The sequence below is a fragment of the Fukomys damarensis genome, unplaced genomic scaffold, assembly GCF_012274545.1.
Source record: "Fukomys damarensis isolate Sample0158 unplaced genomic scaffold, DMR_v1.0_HiC HiC_scaffold_33, whole genome shotgun sequence".
NCBI classification, from domain to species: Eukaryota; Metazoa; Chordata; class Mammalia; order Rodentia; family Bathyergidae; genus Fukomys; species Fukomys damarensis.
The window spans coordinates 46,836,434-46,844,341 of NW_022900945.1; the positions used below are offsets into that span (position 1 = coordinate 46,836,434).

General features: G+C 42.2%; 1 pseudogene; it reads right to left on the reverse strand.

Moving 5' to 3' along the window:
• Nucleotides 1–5,373: 5,373 nt before the first annotated feature.
• Nucleotides 5,374–7,509, reverse strand: LOC104867029 (annotated as a pseudogene).
• Between the last annotated feature and the right edge of the window lie 399 nt (nt 7,510–7,908).

A 7,908-nucleotide genomic window follows, 5' to 3' on the forward strand; every position in this document is an offset into this window, starting at 1 on the left:
TCTGGATCTAGCATTTTACTGTATTAATTTTTAAAATATCTCATTCTTTTTTTTTTAATTTTATTGAGTTTATTGGTACATTTTAGGGATACAGTACAGTTACATTCATTGTTGGGATCATGTACCTTTACATGGCAAGTCTTGATTCTCATTTTTTCCCCTTACCTCTGCCCTCCCTTCACCCCCTCCTCCTAAAATATCTCATTCTTATTATGTGCCAGGCAACGCTTTCTGTGAAGAGAACATAACTACAAAGAAAACAGAAATTGTTCATGACACTTACAGAATAGGACCGAGCATATAGTAGATGTCAAAGCTAATGTCCATTTTAAATTTCCTTTCTTGTTAAAAAATTTCCTCTAGAGCCAACCGCAGTGGTCCACTCATGTAATCTTAGCACCCTGGGAAGCTGAGGCAGCTCCCCAGAAATGAACTGCTTCTCCCCAGAATTGAGCTCCTCTCCACATGAACTGCTTTTAAATTTTTTTTGGTATAGTGGGCCTTTGACTTAGGAACTCAGTTTATTCACAAGGGCTGGTTGTAATTCAAGTTGGTCAACTGAAGGGCCAGGCTCCTCTACAGTCTTCAAAGTCTCTCTCCTGTGCACAGGCAGATCTCAGTGTCCTTAGAGAGACATTGGCCCAGGATTTCTCAATGAACCCCACACAGGAAAGGGCATTGTAATGTTCCTTCTAGAACTCTTTACCAGTTAAATCTGTATCTGAGACCATCTGGAAGCAAAAGAGGCCATCACTGGGGTTGTAACTCAAGATTTTGGTCATAAGTTAAAACTAAAATTCTGGTTATAACCCAAGTTGTTCATGTCAGACTGGTCGTTACTCGAGGGTCCACTGTATGTCTTTCTGTTTTCACATTACTTTTCAAAATTAAGTTCTGTAACAATTACGCCCAACTGCTATTAATGGTTTTCATATGCTCAAACACATCTGCTCCATCATTTTCCCGTCTACCTTCTAGTCTCACTGAAAGTCTTCTGTATTTTTTTTCCAAACTGAGCCAGGTGCTCTGTAAGACCAAAGTGTGGTTGTTCCCCTAGAACTTCCTTTCAGTGTCCTCCACATGATAGCCCAGGTTCCTAGATGCTGTTTTTCATTTTGTTCTGGTTCTCATTTTCTGCAATGCATTCTCCACTAGATCCTTGACAAGATTATTTACTTATTTATTGGTACTGGCCATCGACCCCAGGACCTTGTACATACTAAGCACACGCTTCATGTACTGAGCACATACTGAGCTACATCTCCAGCCTTAGGAAATTATTTTTAATTCCATGCATGTCCAAAAATGAATTCTTCTGTTCTCACATTCTATTAATAGTTTAATAGGACACAGAATTCTTTATGGAATATAATTTTTCCTCTGAGTTTCAATACATTTTGTGATTATATTCTAGCTGCTGGTGTTGCTCAGAAATCTGATACCTTTCTCATTCGTGATCTTTTGTAAGAGTTTATTTTTTGTGCAGAAGAGAGTAGTGTTTTTATTTCTTTAGAACCACAGGGCTTTGAAATGTAATAGGAAAGTGCGATGGGTATAGGATTTTGTTCATTTGTTGTAGCAGACACTCTATGGCCTTTTTCTCTCTGAAGGTCTGTGCTTCTGTCTTGGGAAATGCCCTCCTACTGTGCTTGATAATTACTTCAATTGTTTTGTCGCTTCACTCTTTCAGAAACTGTTAGCCTGAAGTTGGACCTTTGGGGCTTACTCTCTAAATATTTTTCATATTTTCCTCCTGTTTTCTATTTCTCTTTGTTCATTTGAGTTCCTATGAGGTTTCCTTGACTTTATTCCCTAATTGTGTTAGTAAATTTAAAGTATTTCATGGCACATTTTTAATTTATACGAGTTCTATCACCTTGTTTATTTTGTAGCTTTAAAACCTCTTATAGCTCCTCTGAGAAGTTAAGTCAACTCTTTTAAATGTTTTATGTTAATTCTGTCTTCTGTATTACCTTCATTTCTTCCGGACCCCCTATGATTTACTTGTCTGTTTTAATTTTTTCTTTCATGTTTGAGAGTTGACTCAAATGTCTGGCAATCTTTGCCTCTCCTTTTATATTTCTGAGTAAGGCACTGAAACAGAATGGCTGGGGAACTTTTCCAAAACCACAGAGGCTAAAGAAACATAATAGCAGCTTAGTATCTCATCCGGGGTTGACACCTAGACAAGAAATTGGGGGCATATCTGTAATATCAGCATGCAGGGGCTGAGGCAGGAGGATCAAGGCCAGCCTGGGCTACATAACAAGTTCTAGGCCAGCCTGGACTACATAGTGAGATGCTATATGTATATATAAAAAAATACACATTACTGGAATAATTATAAAAACTTAAATCTAAGGACTACACATGTGTATATTCTTTATTACATAAATATTAATACATTATACAAGAGGAAGCCCTTGTTCTTAGGAAATATACAATTAAGTATTCATGAATAAAAGAACATGATGTCAGCAAATTACTCTCCAATGGTTAATACACACAGTGTGATCAGGTTTTCCCAAGAGCACTCAGGCATACAATCTATACTTGCTTCTGCAAGCATTGACTAGCTTATTTTCTGGAGATAAATGCTTGACTTTGTCCTAATTATACAGGGCAAAGGCTGTTGAAATTAGTAATATTCATGCCCACATAACTAACATTGTGAGAAAGTGAAGTGTATAATTTAAACTATTACCTACCCATGGCTGGAATCCCACATTAGAGGTTTGTTTCTTTAGCTCGAGAAAACTTTTTAGGACACACACACACACACACACACACACACACACAATGCTTGAGGAAATGCAACTGTCAGTCCACATGGACCCCAAAACCAAATGTCACAAAAGCTCGGATACTTTTCCAAAGCACACATAAACTGAGCTAGATTTAGAACCAGTTTTATTTAATTCTCTCTCCTGAAAAAATACCCAAAGACCATGAAGAGTTAACTCCTGGGGCTATTCATTTATCAGACTGACTTACACCCTGACAAGTAACCCGGAGGAATGAGGTTCAACATAAATTTTGTCCGGATTAGATGTGTGTGGCCCCAGGAGACAGAGCAATAGAGGGAACAACTAAAAGATGGGAAAGGGCCCCGTGAAAATCCACCCACTTGACCAAGATCCTTTAGCACCAACCTTCTCTGCTCTGTTCTCAGGAGGTGAGGGTCTCCTGCTAGTTCTGGGGCAAACTCAGTTCCCCCAGGGATCCCTAGATGGCCACCAGAGTCCCAAGGACACAGGTCACGTTTTCCATGCTCATGCACCTGATTGAGACACAGGTGTGTCAACTGAAGTTTTGCTGACTCCCAGAACTGGCTATCCTACTGCCAACCACACCTCGGAGGTCACTAACATAGCAGACACACCATCCTCACCCCATCCCTAAAGCAAGAAAGCCCTGAGCCATTCAGCATTCGTGACTGTCCTTTACACCCCAGTCCAACCATGAGTTTTGCTCAAACACTTCACTTTTATTTTCATCAGTACTGGAAAATTCTCAGACATTTTATCATTGACTTATCTTTTTGTCAATTATCTTTTTTCTGAATTCCTGATGCGTTCTTACACATTTCCAGATGCCCATACATGAGGCCATCTGTTTTCTTTGTGGATATGAAGCAACCAGAAGTGCTCACTTCGGCAGCACATATACAGAAGCAACCAGAAGTGCAGATACATATATCCTCAGGTAGCCCTCAGACCTGGAGGACAAACTCCCCAGGTAAATGCTCTAGCACGTAAAAACAGAGATAATCAGAATCAGCAAGACCTGCACCATACAGTTTACAAAGATATTTAACACACACTTGATCAGCAGGATAGGCGAGGAAATTACTACTCTCTACATTTTTGTTTTCTGTTGTTTTTATTTGTATTAGTATGTGTTTGTAATACATGATGATCACACTCATGGTGCATAGCTGGTGAATGTACAGGACACATCTTAATTCTTTTTACATCTTCTTCCTCTCCCCTCCCTCCATCTCTTGGATGCATCCCCATTTGCAAAGACCTTTTGCCCTGTTTCCCTGTTTCCCATTAACTGTTTTCTATTTTGTTCTTTAATTTATTCACACTGTGAGTATCTTATATACATTTTATTACCTAGAAAATTAGGGTTCAGGGAAGAGAACCTGACTTCTTGAATCCACATAACATCAGAGCCCAAGATGCTCAACTACTGGCCGAGCCCCTATGCCCACCATGGTGTCCTGTGCCTCAGAGCTAGCCTCTGTGCTTGGCTGGCCACCTCCGGTCCACTGTTTGCTCCTGTTGTCTGACTATCCATTCTTGACAGGCAAACCTGATGAATATCTCGGCAAACTTCTCCCAAGTACTCTGCAGCCCCCTCTGAGTTTCCTCCAGGCTGTGATCTTAGACTGTTCTGATTTTCCAGCTCCCCAAAGCCTATCCTAACTTTTCCAAGCAGCTGTTTGGGTCTCATCCTAAACATCACTGCATGGAGGGAGTCCTCCACTCCAAATTCCAAACTATCTTAGATCCCCCAGCAAGCCATACTTTCCTGCATAGCTATTGTCACATTCAGTAATTGTTTTGTTTCTTCCAATAATAACAATTAACATTCACTGAGCCCTTCTTGTGCTAAGTGTCTTTAATATTATTTCATTTAATTCTCATAATCCCATAGGGGTAGAAACACAAGTAGCTAATCACATGTGGAACATACTTCTTCCCTTCTGGCACCATCTGAGTTCCTGACATTGCAGTTGGCCCTGGGCAGGAACACATAGTGGGTATCCAATATCTACTTGCCAAGTGGACAAATGAACTCCCTTCGGCATGGATCACTGGAATTTTCTTGTTCTCTAGGCATATCTTCCCTGATCAAGACAGCAAAGTTCTCCGGTCTTGTTGACTGTGATCAACATCTGGGAAAAATCACGTATTAAATCATATATTCGCTTACTCATTCAATAAATTGTTGTGGAGCCTTTTTTGGGTACCAGATGTTTGCTAGGTGCTAGAGTGATAAGGACGAGTAGGGTGGCCAGTGCCCCTGTCTCCCAAGAGCTCACCCAGTGTCTAGCAAGACAGAAATACTTCTGAATAGGGAACTAGTCTAAAGGACAGTGAATCTTTTTTTTTTTAATTTTGCCAGAACTTCATTTTATTCTCCAAAAACAGAGATTGCTGAATCTTCTTAAGGAGAGTGGGGGCGAACAACAACAAAAAACAGGAAAGGTTTATCTTTGCTCATGCATGAATTGATTCTGAAAATGTAGAAAGAAGTAAAGAGACTTGATTGCAATGTGGCACTGTTTGGAGCTGTGAATGGTATAGGGGATGACTGGGCTCTTTTATGTAAAATGCTAATTTCTCCTCCACAGATTCCCCCTTAGAAATGGCTGTAGTTTCCAACATGGCAAGGGCTGGACTGTGTTTCTTCCACTGAAACTCTGCTAGTGGACGGAGACCACGGAGCTGCCGTGGCCCTGCAATCCCCCAGCTCCTTCTGTAGTCAGCATTCTCCTCCTCCTCCTCCTCCAACAGCCTCCTCTTCACAGAGCGTAGCTGATGCTGAGCCTCCCATTTGATGTCGTTGGCCACCACCACTGCAGTCTGCAGGTCTACCTGGAACCGCTCCACTCCTCAGTCTCCTCCTGTACCTGTTCTGTCCAGCTCTTTGGCTGCCACTCCGGGTCTGACTTCTTTTGCAGCTTGATCTCACTGCTCTGTAGCTCACTAGTGAGGTGATTGTTGTGTAATGTGACAGCCCGGTGCTGTTTCACCTGATCTTCCCATTTGAATATGGTTTCCTTCCTGTCTTTTATCTCTGTGTCACTCTCTGATGCTTTCTCGTGTAGTTTTAGGCTGGTTCTGCTCAGCTGTCCTTCAGGTAAGAAAAATCCTTTTCCATCTTAGCTAGCGGGCTTGAAATGTGTTTAATTTCACCATTTGCTTTTAGCAATTCTTGTCTGAGCTCAGTGCAAGACAGTTCCAGCTGATCTTTCTTGGCTCGAGCTACTTTCAACAGTTCCTGAAGTTCACAGTTCTCTGCTGCCTGCTCCAAGGTACTATTGGCCTCCATGACTTTTTGCTTCTCATCTTCTAGACAAGCCTTCAAGGACCTCTTCTCCATCTTCAAGCCTTCCAAGGTAACTACATTCTTCCAAAGTTTTGGTCATCACGTTATTATTGTTACACCCTTCTAGTGCTAGACACCTATTCGGTTTTTCATTTCTTCTTTCAGGTGCTTGATCATGTACAAAGCTCCCTGGTTTCCTTCTTCAACTTTCTGTAAGCTACAGGTCAACTGCTGCTGAGCACTGAGCAGCTTTTCTCTTTCAAAGAGGCCTTTTTCAAGAATATCTGTGCATTTCTGCTCTAGCTCAAGGATTTTCCCTTCTTGAGCCCTGGGCTCATCATTCTTCACTTGCTCTTGTAAAAGGTTTGTCAGTTTCTCGTTTTCTTGACTTAGCCGCTCTGCCCTCTCTTGAAGTTGGTGGGAGGATGTTTCTAAAACAGTCTTCTCATCCACTAGCTTCTTATTCTCAGCTGTCAGTTCCTGCCTCGTGTGTTGCTGATCTGATAACTCTTACGGAGTAGCCTGTAGGTCCTCTGCAGTGCTGTGGTGATTCTCTTCCATCTTCTATATTTTTTTCTGTAAGGGAAGCAAGGAACAGCTCACTTGCATTATTTGGAAAACTTCCAGTGGTCGAACACTTAGAATTCTTAGAAGGGTCGCTTGTGGAGGACAGGGGCTGAGTGGTGATGTACTCAAAATCTGAGGCATCTGGTGACAAAGAAGCTTTGGTAGCATCACTGCTTGAAGAACCAGATGTCTATAATGTATCTCCATATGCGTTTGTCCTGTATTCATCAATTTCACTTGACAGTTAATTTCCGGTTGGGCTTCCAAAGCTTGACTCTTGAATTATAGATAGATGTTGGGCAGCTACTGTCACCAGTGTGACTTGCTGCCCTTCTGAATTTGGTGACGGCTTGAGGTAAGCCAGTTCTTCCTTCAAGACCTGATTATCCTCTTCTAGGCCAGCAAGCTCTTTCTGAAAGGTCTTGCTCTTCTCTTCAAGGGCTCTTATCAAAGGTTCTGTGTTTCCTGGAGGAACTGATGTTCCACCTGAACTTGGGTCTGAGGCATCAGTCCCCTTGGTGCCCAGGGCCCTTCTTTCCTTGCCTTTCTTTAGTTCACTTTGGTGCCTGTTGATTTCACTGTCTTTGGCTTTGTCCTCTGCTAGAAGTTCCCAAACTCAGGATGAAGCACGGCCTTCTTTCGCCCTTTATTCTCTTGCTTTAGTTTTGCAGAAGTGGTCCTCTGGTGCTTCGTAGGGTTGTGAGTGCAGGAGGAATTTGGACTTCACCTTGATTTCCTTGTGCTGGAGGGACCTTGTGGCACAGACCTCTCACTTGAGACAGTTACTGAGAGTTCCCGGGGAGTTAGGAAGCCTGTACATTTGGTTGTTGGAACAGCCACTGGCTCAGGATCCTCGAGCCATCCCAAATGGTTGTGCATGCTCTGCCAGCTCTGGTAGCAGTCAGCTTGCCTGCCTCTGAGGAGGCATCCACTGTGCCATAGCCCACACGGGCACCAGCGGGCAAGGCAGCTGCGTCCATGGGTCTGCTCCAGTCAAATAAAGCAAGGACAGTGAATCTTACCGGAAAAATATGAAGTGCTATGGGACCACTAAGGGTAGACTTAGGTAGACCCTGGCCTACCTTTTGGCGGTACAGAAGCTCTCCAGGAGTGATGTTTGAGTTGGAACTTTAAAATATATGTAGAGTGCCAGTGATTTATTGTTATTCCTTATGATACACACACACAGCTACATTTTTATTTTATTTTTTTCTTTCTTGTACTTGCTTGTTCAGTATCATGTAGACCAGTTGCTATATTCCCGTGAAGGTTTCATCT